The sequence below is a fragment of the Dendropsophus ebraccatus genome, chromosome 2, assembly GCF_027789765.1.
Source record: "Dendropsophus ebraccatus isolate aDenEbr1 chromosome 2, aDenEbr1.pat, whole genome shotgun sequence".
NCBI classification, from domain to species: Eukaryota; Metazoa; Chordata; class Amphibia; order Anura; family Hylidae; genus Dendropsophus; species Dendropsophus ebraccatus.
In genome coordinates this window covers 165,317,192-165,329,237 of record NC_091455.1, presented here as the reverse complement: position 1 = coordinate 165,329,237, position 12,046 = coordinate 165,317,192, and the positions used below count along the sequence as shown (strand labels likewise).

Here is a 12,046-nt window from a genome sequence, read left to right as displayed (position 1 = left end):
CCACTCTTGAAAAGCGACCTAGCCAAACCGATTGGGTAGCACAGTGGGCCCCCAAACCAATTGATGTGTTACAAACCCTGTGTAGTTGCCTCCTACGTATTCAAAACCTTGGGTAAGGGTCCTATCAGACATAATAATTCATACCTCCCAACTTTGGCTGAGTGTAAAGAGGGACATAGACATGCCCCAACCACACCCACGTCCCAAGACACCCCCCAACAATACCCAAATACTTCTCCCACAATCATAGGGAAACACATCACCAATTTTATTACAGTATTTTATTCCATCTGTGCCAGCCCTACCCTCTCTGTGCAAGCCCTCTCCTCTCTGTGCCAGCCTTTCCATCTCTGCCCCCTCTCTGTGCCAGCCCTCCCCTTTCAGTGTCCCCTCTCAGATCAGTCCTCCCCTTTCTGTGCCCCTCTCTGTGCTAGTCCTCCCCTCTCTGTGTCAGTCCTCCCCTCTCTGTGACAGCCCTCCCCTCTCTGTGACAGCCCTCCCCTCTGTCAGTCCTCTCCTTTCTGTACCCCTTTTTGGTGCCATCCCTTCCCTCTGTGCCAGCCATCCCCACTGTGTCTCTTCTGTGTGGCAGCCATCCCAATAACTGACAATTGGGACCCGCCACAGATGACACAGGCACAGCTTCTCTGTGCCTGTGTCATCCAGAGAACGGTAATTAACGTTGCATAGGATTGTCGGGCATTGGATGCAGCAACATTAATTAACACAGGGCAGCAGTGGAGGTGGTGGGTATTGTGGGTCACTGTGTGTGTTCTGGGACAGCACCCCAAAATTGGGAATGTCCTGACGTATCTGGGCTGTTTGGTAACTTTAATAATCTTCGGCCATCTGTGGCCACAAATGAGTGACGCTCAGTGAGATCAGCGCTCTTTGCAATGCCCTAAGACAGCACAACTTATTTAGCGGCAGGAACTCCTGAACGATCCCTGTATAGTTTGTGCGGCCATTTAACAATATTGTTATTGGACACACATCACCTTTTTACACAAGGATTAGATCTTCTTGATTTTCATGCTAGTCCAAACACTCGCAAGAAGTTATAAAATCATAAATATAGATTACAGAGCCTAATAATATATGTTGAGAAGGGACTGTCATCACTATACAAACAGTGCTGCATGCTTTCCATTGGGTCTCAAACATTAAAGGATGTGCCCCCCCCCCCCCCCATTTATAATATAGCGCCACATATGAGTATTGATCGCTGCTCCCTCTCCTTCTTTTCTGATCACACCTTCCCCTTTAGACTAAAGGCCCTATTCCACGGAACGTTTATCGGCCGTTACGGCCGATAATCGTCCCGTGAAATAGAAAGCAACGATCAGCCGACATTGTTCATGTTGGCTGATCGTTGAAGTCGTTTGTCTTTAAACATGTTGAAAAACAAACGACTGATACAGCAACGATCTGCTGCCGTCGCTCTATCGGCAGCAGACGCTGCTGTATGCTATGGGCTGCCCGGACGATCTAGCGATCACCCGGGCAGCACTGAGAGCTGAGAGCACTCATTTGCTCCTCAAGTCGGCCTGTGGAATAGGGGCTTAAGTTCACAAATCGTAAATTGACAATTAAGCAAATTGCAACAACGGACATGATTAATTTAGAATTTACATTGTGCTGCACACAATGAAATCCCGACCAGAGTTTATACACATAGTATACGCTCCAGCCGGGATTGCAAGTGGCCACAACGAAAACTGACATGTCAGTTCACACAATGGAGAGTGCAGCTCCAGCCACACTATTCCATTGTGTGCAATGGTGAATTAGGATGCAGGCACACACGGATGCACCCCAATGCATCCCAATTCTATAGAAATTAAGGTTGTCTTACCAGTACTGCAGTAGCGGCCAGGCTAAAGTTCACTAACACTGGCTGTTCTGTGACACGGCTGGTGTCATACGCTGTGTGAACCCAGACTTAAAAGTGCATGGCTGCAAAAGATCAGGAGGAGTGGTTGCTGCTCTGCGGTCTCTAGGTATTATAGGAACAGGATAGACCCTAAAGTGTCCCTATCCTGTACAATGTATGGGGAAAGCATTTTATACACACACTTACAATATAGCGCCACATATGTGATAGGCACCACCCTATGTTTGTAATGTGGCGCCACGTATGAACGTTAATATGCTCCACCCCCCCCCCACCCCCCACAAACACATTTATAATATGGCGCCACATATGAGGGGTGAGTGGCCACTAATCAGGGGCAGCACCTGAACTTGTCACTTGCTGCCATCTGCAGCCACAGAACATATGAGGCAGCTGCAGGTTGGTGCCGCTATGTGTAAGATCTCCTTTAAGGGTAGTTTCACACGTACCGTATCGCTGCGTATTTAACACTGCGTATTTGGTGCGATTTTTACATGCGAGTTTTGATTTTCACATGAAAATCATGCGAAAATCAAAACTTGCATGTAAAAATCGCACAAAAATGCAGTGATAAATACGCAGCGATATGGTACGTGTGAAGGCATCCTATCTTGTGTTTTTAATGCATTTTTGTTCATTGTTCATTCTTCGGCCCGGACAGAGAAGGAGCGCGCGCCTCCCATAGACTCCCATTATGAGAGGGAGGCTAACGGAATTCTGCGGCGGACAATTCCGCTAGTCTTGCTCAGTGGGAGTCTCTTTGTTGCCTATAGCAACCAATCACAGCTCAGCTTTCATGTTCCCAGAGTAATGTGAGAAATGAGAGCTGAGCTGTGATTGGTTGCTATGGGTCTCTTGCTATAAAACAGCACAATACATTTCCCTTAGTAGCCCATAGCAACCAATCACAGCTCCCCTTTCACTTTATCAGGGCAAATAATATGTGAAAGCTGAGCTGTGATTGGTTACTATCTGGAAACAAGGATAAATCTACTGAGACCCCACCGGGTGTTTTTGTCTGGGCAACATATACTCCTACAGCCAGTGGAAGAGGGGAGAGCTGGAGAAGGAGAGTGACCAGCAGGGGGCGCTCCTGTGTGCCGTCCACCATGGTTGTAGTTCCCCTTTCCTCCTCACCTCACACAATAACGGTGAGTACGGCAGAGCGGCCATCTTTGGGGGGGCAGAGCTGACAGGTACAGGGTAAGAGAGGTGGTGTATGGTGTTTTTAGTCTCCCACATTATCATTATTACACACTTACACCCTTGCACACCTTACTACAATGTATAGTGACAAAGAATAGTACACATTTTTGGCAACAAGAAAAACTTTTATTAAAGTTATTAAATTATTTGCTGTCGGCTGTAGGGATGTCCCTCGGAGCGTCCGGTGGTGGCGGCGGGGAAGCTGCTGAGCACTTTCTTGGAGATGATGGCCAGGCATTTCCTTAGCTCCTCGGTACTGGTGAAGCATCGCAGGATCAGTCTGATGCTCTGTAGGAAGCTGATCAGCATCCTGCTGGTGGTGATAGTCCAGGACAATGTCGCACTCGCTGTGATTGCTTGCAGATCGCTGGTGCTGATAGTGGAAATCCACGTGATCCGCTCACCGGCAGTAGTAGTGGTGATCCAGGTGGCTGTGGTCATCCAGATCTCCAGGAAGCTGGTGAGGGTGGTGGTCCAGATGATCAGATCTCTTGTGCTGCAGATCCAGGTGATGAGATCACAGGCGGTGGTGATCACACTCACTCGCTCTACAGCAGCTGTGATCCAGGTCAGCAGGTCACTATTAGTGAAAGTTCAGCTCAGCAAGCGGTGGATATCCAGCTAAGCAGGTCAGTGAAGGTGGTTGCTGCACTTTGGAGATGGCTGGTGATGGAAATGAGGTCACAGGTGGTCATATTCCAGTTGGGCAGGTCTCCAATGGTGTTGTTTGGACTCTGCATTTTGATGGAGCTGGAGTTGCTATGCTGCAGATTGGTGGTGGTGGAATTGGGCCTCTGCAGGTTGGTAGGAATCTTCCAGCTGGGCTGCTCTCTGATGGAACTGCAGGCCCCTGGTGATCTTCCATCATCTCAAATCATTCGCTGTCGGCGGTAGGGATGTCCCTCGGAGCGTGCTGTGGTGGTGGTGGCGGGGAAGCCACTGAGCACTTCTTCGGATATGATGGCCAGGCATTTCCTCAGCTCCTCAGTACTGGACAGACATCGCACGATAAGTCTGATGCCCTGTAGGGCGCCGATCAGCATCCTGCTGGTGGTGTTCATCCAGGACAACGCCTCACCCGCAGTTATGAGCCAAGCGCACCTGTTGAAGCGACTGGTCAGCCAAGTGAGAAGCTGGAGAGTTGTGGCAATCCACACCAGCTTCTCACTTATGCTGGTCAGTGCGGCCTGCAGATCGCTGGTGGTGACGGTGGAAATAAACGTTGTCAGCTCACCGGTGGTAGTGTTGGTGATCCAGGCGGCTGTGGTCATCCAAATCTCCAGGAAGCTGCTGCGGGTTAGGGTGGTTCTCCAGGCGATCAGGTCTCTGGTGCTGCAGATCCAGTTTATGTAATCACAGGTGGTGGTGATCACACTCACTCTCTCTACAGCAGCTGTGATCCAGGTCAGCAGGGCACTATTACTGAAAGTCCAGCTCAGCAGGCGACTGGTAGTGGATGTCCAGCTGAGCACATCACTAACAGCAGTTAGCCAGCTAAGCAGGTCAGTAAAGGCGGTTGCTGCGCCCTGGACATGACTGGTGATGGACATCAGGTCACAGTCAGGCAGGTCTCCAATGGTGGTGTTTGGACGCTGCAGGTTTCTGGTGGTGTAATTGGGCCTCCGCAGGTTTGGGGTAATCTTACAGCTGGTCTGGTCTGTGATGGTACTGTTTGGCCACTGCAGGCCCGAGGTGATATTGTCCCAGCTGAGCGGGTCGCTGATGGAATTGCCCCAGCTCAGCGGGTTGATGAAGGGTTCAATCATGCTGAGTGGTTGTCTGGTGGAAAGACAGCCGACCAGGATTGGAACCAAATAGCACAGGAGGTTGCCAAAAATGGCAAGCTCCCTGTCAATCCTCTCCTCTCTCTCCATGGACTGTCGAAAATCGACAACACTAGAAATGACTATCAGTATACACAGGCAGAAAGCAAGGTAGTACCAACAGTGTGATCGCTAGTGAGTCCCTAAGAACAGAGATTCTGGGGCTCGGCACCTTCTTTTATAGGGCCCTTGGATGACATCACCAATTATGTCACTTACGTGATGTCACTGCTTGTCGTGGTGATGTCATGAGCATGCCCAGACACGTTGTCAGGTTGTTGTTTCAAGTTGTTGTTGTTTACAAGTCAATGGAAAAAACGGATCCAACCGGTTCCAACTGGAGCCAACCGGATCCAACCGGATGGCACACAATTGCATCGGTAGTTGCATCCGTTTTTACCATAAAATGCATACGTTAAACGTATAGGATAAAAAACGCATTGTGAACCTAGCCTTAGCTAGTCCCCCACTATACAATGTCAGATGTGAAATAGGCTTTTATGGCCTCTCAGAATCATGTAGGGTGAGTTCAGACTTGGAGGATATGTTGCAGATTTTTAAAGCCCAATACATGATGGCATAGAGCTCCCAAACAGTAACAGGACCCTCTGTGTGCCCCCCATCTGTAGGTGAGCTGCACTTTGTGCTTCAGTCTGTAGTTAGCCCCTCTCTTGGTGCAAAATAACTTTGCACTTAAGAACTGTGACAATGCACCCCTAGATGCGTCAGATGCGTCACTGCACCCCTAGATAAATTGGGCCACTGTCCTCCTAAATCATTGTTTCCCAACCACTGGCTCTTCAGCTGTTGCCAAAATACAACTCCCATCATGTCCTGCCAGTAGTGCATGATGGAAGTTGTAGTTTTGCAGCAACTGGAGAATGAGTCACTTGTTGGAGAACACTGGATTAAATAAACAGTTTTCCTAAATCTTTCTTTCCCAGTCAGTGACTTTTCAGCTGTTGCCAAACTATAACTGCCATTATACCTTGCCAGCAGTCCATATTGGGGGTTGTAGAACTAGAAAGTCACATGTTAGAGAGCGCTGCACTAAAGAAACTGTCCCAGAAGTGACTGTTTCCTAACAAGCGACTGTTAAGCTGTTGCCAAAATACACCTGCCGTCACGTTCTGCTAGTTGCTAACAGGGCTCGTCACTTGCCCAGGTAAGCCGGGTGCTGACGCTGGCCCTGTGACTAGCGGTTGTACAACCCGTCCACATGCTTGTGTATGCAGCTCTCTACCTGCTACGGACCAGACAGATTTCCTTGATCTTGGCGTCCAGTATATCCACCCTCGTTGAGTATACATTACAAGGCGTATGCAGCCCTGAAAACCCTGAGGACCCCTGTAAAATAGGAAAAATGGCATTTATAATATGTTTAGTCCTTGCTTCACATTTTTAAAAAATAGTTTTTAAATCACCTGGTGTCAATAAGTTAAACTTTTTTGTTACCTATTTTTGTATAAAAAAGTCCAGTACTTATCAGCTGCTGTATGTCCTGCAAGAAGCATTAGCGGATTAAATGTAACTTGTGCCCAACCTGGGCCCCCAGTGTGGCTGAACCACCCCGCTAGCAGTGGCACAAGCGCAATATTCTTCCGGTAAAGGAGGACACAATCCAGCCCTGGACCGTTACTGAAATGCAGAGAGGTGGGGAGCAAGCACAGAGAGGCATTACAGGCCTAGGCCCTGCTAGTGATGTCACGATATCAGCTTTTTTATTTCGATACTCGGATACCAGTTCGATACCTCCAAAAAAATACAAATATACCTACTTGTGCACAACAACTATCATAGCCGCAGTCCGGGAGGAGGGTCCCCAGACTGCAGCTATGATAGTTGTTGTGCACAAGTAGGTATGCTGGGAGTTGTAGTGCACGATGAGGTATGCTGGGAGTTGTAGTGCATAATGAGGTATGCTGGGAGTTGTAGTGCACAATGAGGTATGCTGGGAGTTGCAGTGTTGCAGCAGCAGCCTTCCAATATAACAACAACTCTCATCAGCAGGGTTCTTGAGACTTGTAGTCCTGACAGCCCCACACTGTGCATGTTGACATGGCTGCAGCTGCACGCAATGACAGCACCCTCCCCCTGACATCCTCTGTGGTGCTATAACCCCCCTATAAGATCAGCACCCTCCTCTCCTGATATCCTCTGTGCTGCTGGGACCTCCCCTATAAGATCACCACCCACCTCTCCTGAGATCCTCTGTGCTGATGTGATCTCCCCTATTAGATCACCACCCACCTCTCCTGACATCCTCTGTGCTGCTGTGACCTCCCCTATAACATCAGCACTCTCCTCTCCTGACATCCTCTGTGCTGCTGTGAGGCCTCTATAAGATCAGCACCCTCCTTTCCTGACATCCTCTGTGCTGCTGTGACCTCTCCTATAAGATCAGCACCCTCTTCTCCTGACATCCTCTGTGCTGCTGGGACCCTGTGACCTTCCCTATACGATCAGCACCCTCCACTCCTGACAACCTCTGTGCTGCTGTGACCTCCCCTATAAGATCAGCACACTCCTTTCCTGACATCCTCTGTGCTGCTGTGACCCCTTTATAAGATCAGCACCCTCCTCTACTGACATCCTCTGTGCTGCTGGGACCTCTCCTATAAGATCATCAACCTTTTCTCCTGACATCCTCTGTGCTGCTGGGACCCTGTGACCTTCCCTATACGATCAGCACCCTCCACTCCTGACAACCTCTGTGCTGCTGTGACCTCCCCTATAAGATCAGCACACTCCTTTCCTGACATCCTCTGTGCTGCTGGGACCCTGTGACCTTCCCTATACGATCAGCACCCTCCACTCCTGACATTCTCTGTGCTGCTGGGACCTCTCCTATAAGATCAGCACAATCCTCTCCTGACATCCTCTGTGCTGCTGGGACCTCTCCTATAAGATCAGCACAATCCTCTCCTGACATCCTCTGTGCTGCTGTGTCCTCTCCTATAAGATCAGCACCCTCCTCTGCTGACATCCTCTGTGCTGCTGTGATCTCCTATAAGATCAGCACACTCCTCTCCTGACATCCTCTGTGCTGCTGGGACCTCCCCTATAAGATCAGCACCCTCCCCTCCTGACATCCTCTGTGCTGCGGGGACCCTGTGACCTCCCCTATAAGATCAGCCCCCTCCTCTCCCGGCAGGCCACGCAGCCACTGTCTAAGGTTTGGGGGCAGTACACATAGCTTCTCATTTGCAGTCCAGGCAGTGTTCCCCTAACCCCCCCCCCCCCCCAGTTTCCTCTCAGGTCATCTATGCCTCCTGTGTGTGCGCTCCCTCTCTCTATGCCTCCTGTGTGTGCGCTCCATTTCTCTGTGCCTCCTGTGTGTGCCCTCCGTCTCTCTGTGCTCCCTGTGTGTGCGCTCCGTCTCTCTATGCCTCCTGTGTGTGCGCTCCGTCTCTCTGTGCCTCCTGTGTGTGCGCTCCGTCTCTCTGTGCCTCCTGTGTGTGCGCTCCGTCTCTCTGTGCCTCCTGTGTGTGCGCTTCCTCTCTCTGTGCCTCCTGTGTGTGCGCTCCGTCTCTCTGTGCCTCCTATGTGTGCGCTCCCTCTCTCTGTACCTCCTGTGTGGACGATCCGTCTCTCTGTGCCTCCTGTGTGTGCGCTCCATCCCTCTGTGCCTCCCGTTTGTGCACTCAGTCTCTGTGCCCCCTGTGTGTGCCCTCCGTCTCTCTGTGCCTCCTGTGTGTGCGCTCAGTCTCTCTGTGCCCCCTGTGTGTGCCCTCCGTCTCTCTGTGCTCCCTGTGTGTGCGCTCCGTCTCTCTATGCCTCCTGTGTGTGCGCTCCGTCTCTCTGTGCCCCCTGTGTGTGACACCAGGGGGCGACACAGAGAACATGGCCGGAGCTCAGATAGGTAATTTAAAAATAACACTTTTTGCACTTTACTTTATTGCACGTTTGCTGCTTCCTGGATGTACATATTAAAGGGGGTCTCTGGAGAAAAATGTTTTTAAATAATCTGGTATCAGAAAGTTATACAGATTTGTAAATTACTTCAATTTAAAAATCTCAAGAACTCTTTCAGTACTTATCAGCTGCTGTATGCCCTGCAGAAAGTGGTGTATTCTGTCCAGTCTGACACAGTGCTCTCTGCTGCCACCTCTGTCCATGTCAGGAACTGTCAGAGCAGTAGCAAATCCCCATAGAAAACCTCTTCTGCTCTGGACAGTTCCTAACATGGACAGAGGTGGCAGCAGAGAGCACTGTGCCAGACTGGAAAAAATACACATAGAGGAAAGTTAAAGGGGTTATCCAGTGCTACAAAAACATGGCCACTTTCTTTCAGAGACAACACGACTCTTGTCTCCAGTTCAGGTGCAGTTTGCAATTAAGCTCCATTCAGTTCAATGGAACTGAGCAGCAAAACCCCGCCCAAGCTGGAGACAAGAGAGGGGCTGTCTCTGGAAGAAAGTGGCCATGTTTTTGTAGCACTGGATAACCCCTTTAAAGGGGTTGGCCACTTTTTGGTAAAATAGGTCAGTGTACTGTATTAGTAAGTGTTCTCACTGTATAAACTGACAGCAGCTCCCTGTGTACCTCATACACATCAGTCTGTGAGTGCCGTCTATGGAAATTATAAGAAGAAAAGATCAAGGAAATAAGGAACATGGCAGTTTCATTTGGGATAGAAACAAATAAAGAAAAGGTTTAATAAATATTTTGACCTTTTTTCCTGCATTTTCCTTCTGGTTCTAATAGCCACAAATCTGTAGTTTTATATCAGCGCAAATAATAGGGACATTCATTTCTAGCCCAGATCTCAGTGATGTCCTAGAAAAAGGTAAACTGGATCCGCCTCTGCGGAGCGCCTCCATCAGGTTATAATGATAAATGACACTTACTGCGTCTAATGAGGAGGCGAGGCCGGGTAACCCCCATAATATTATCATTGCCCAAAGACAGAAGCTCCTGTACCATGAGTGCAAGGTGGCTGAGAGCTTGTACCTGCTATATTACAGCCCATAGGGAAAGAGACATTTCTCCTGATAAACTGCAGACCTGTGTTACTAATCTATAACTATACAGTGGTACCTTGGTTTAAGAGTAACTTGGTTTAAGAGCATTGTTTTAGTTTAAGAGCTCCCTGTACTGGGTGAGAGGGCGAGTTGGGGAGGGCCATGGTCTGCATAGCGGGGTCTACAGCTCTGTACTCTGACCCTCACCTTCCAAATCATAGCAGATCCACTTTAGGCTGGGGCTCACATCAGGGGACAGGACTGTGGAAGTAATCTCTTCATAGCTGTAACCCCTCTCTCCTCGGTCAGAGAGCGCTGCATGTATGTGCCCACATCTGCCCTGCTCATTCCTTCATGCTCCCTGCAGTCTGAACACACACCCCTTCCCCATTGCTGTCATGTGACCACACAGACCTCTGACAGCAGCTCTGCTTCTCTATTCTAGCCTGTTGCGGCTATTTTTCAGGGTTATGCTCTTACTATACGTTATACTCCATATGCTGATTGCTATACTGTACAGTAACTTATAATATCACATATTCAGCTGCTTATAAATGTTTGTTTCATTTGTTCTACATGTTGTTCAGAATATAAAATCATTATTTTCGGGGTGTGGAACCAATTGTTTGCATTTCAATTATTTCTTATGGGAAATTTTGCTTTGGTTTAAGAGCGGATTTGGATTACAAGCACGGTCCCGGAACGAATTATGCTCGTAATCCAAGACAACACTGTAATTACATCTTATTATAATAATATTACTTCACAATTACAAAATAAATCTGATAGATAATATTTGCGCCCATATTCTGGGAAGAACATAGTGATACATGGTCGATAGGTGGATACAATGTGTTGCTTCTCTTTCCAGCTATTTGCGGTGGTGATAGCGTGCAGCGTCTGCTGATGGTTCCCAGACTCCGGATACTACATGGAGCAGATGCTGATGATGGTTCCCGGACTCCGGATACTGCATGGAGCAGATGCAGCTGATGGTTCCCGGACTCCGCATACTGCATGGAGCAGATGCAGCTGATGGTCCCCGGACTCCGGATACTGCATGTAGCAGATGCAGCTGATGGTTCCCAGACTCCGCATACTGCATGGAGCAGATGCAGCTGATGGTTCCCAGACACCGCATACTGCATGGAGCAGATGCAGCTGATGGTTCCCGGACTCCGGATACTGCATGGAGCAGATGCAGCTGATGGTTCCCGGACTCTGGATACTGCATGGAGCAGATGCAGCTGATGGTTCCCGGACTCCGGATACTGCATGGAGCAGATGCAGCTGATGGCTCCCGGACTCTGGATACTACATGGAGCAGATGCATTTGATGGGTTCCGGACTCCGGATACTGCATACTGCATACTACATGGAGCAGATGCAGCTGATGGGTTCCGGACTCCGGATACTGCATGGAACAGATGCAGCTGATGGTTCCCGGACTCTGGATACTACATGGAGCAGATGCAGCTGATGGTTCCCGGACTCCGGATACTGCATGGAGCAGATGCAGCTGATGGTTCCCGGACTCTGGATACTACATGGAGCAGATGCAGCTGATGGTTCCCAGAGTCCGGATACTGCATGAAGCAGATGCAGCTGATGGTCCCCGGACTCCGGATACTGCATGTAGCAGATGCAGCTGATGGTTCCCGGACTCCAGATACTACATGGAGCAGATGCAGCTGATGGCTCCCAGACTCCGGATACTAGATGGAGCCAGCTGATGGTTCCCAGACTCCGGATACTGCATGGAACAGATGCAGCTGATGGTTCCCGGACTCTGGATACTACATGGAGCAGATGCAGCTGATGGTTCCCGGACTCCGGATACTGCATGGAGCAGATGCAGCTGATGGTTCCCGGACTCTGGATACTACATGGAGCAGATGCAGCTGATGGTTCCCAGAGTCTGGATACTGCATGAAGCAGATGCAGCTAATGGTCCCCGGACTCCGGATACTGCATGTAGCAGATGCAGCTGATGGTTCCCGGACTCCAGATACTACATGGAGCAGATGCAGCTGATGGCTCCCAGACTCCGGATACTAGATGGAGCCAGCTGATGGTTCCCAGACTCCGGATACTACATGGAGCAGATGCAGCTGATGGTTCCCTGACTTCGGATACTGCATGGAGCAGATGCAGCTAAT

General features: G+C 49.5%; 1 protein-coding gene across 8 annotated transcripts in view; it reads left to right on the top strand.

The window, feature by feature from the left end:
• Positions 1-12,046, top strand: part of RARB (retinoic acid receptor beta) — a 508,146-nt gene that overhangs the window by 249,539 nt on the left and 246,561 nt on the right. The window contains exon 1 of one of the 8 annotated variants that reach the window (XM_069958674.1): positions 2,929-3,045. The exons of the other annotated variants lie outside the window; for them this stretch is intronic. The gene's annotated coding sequence lies outside the window, so the exon portion shown is untranslated. Of the gene's footprint in view, positions 1-2,928; positions 3,046-12,046 lie in introns of those variants that run through there. 8 annotated transcript variants of the gene reach the window in all.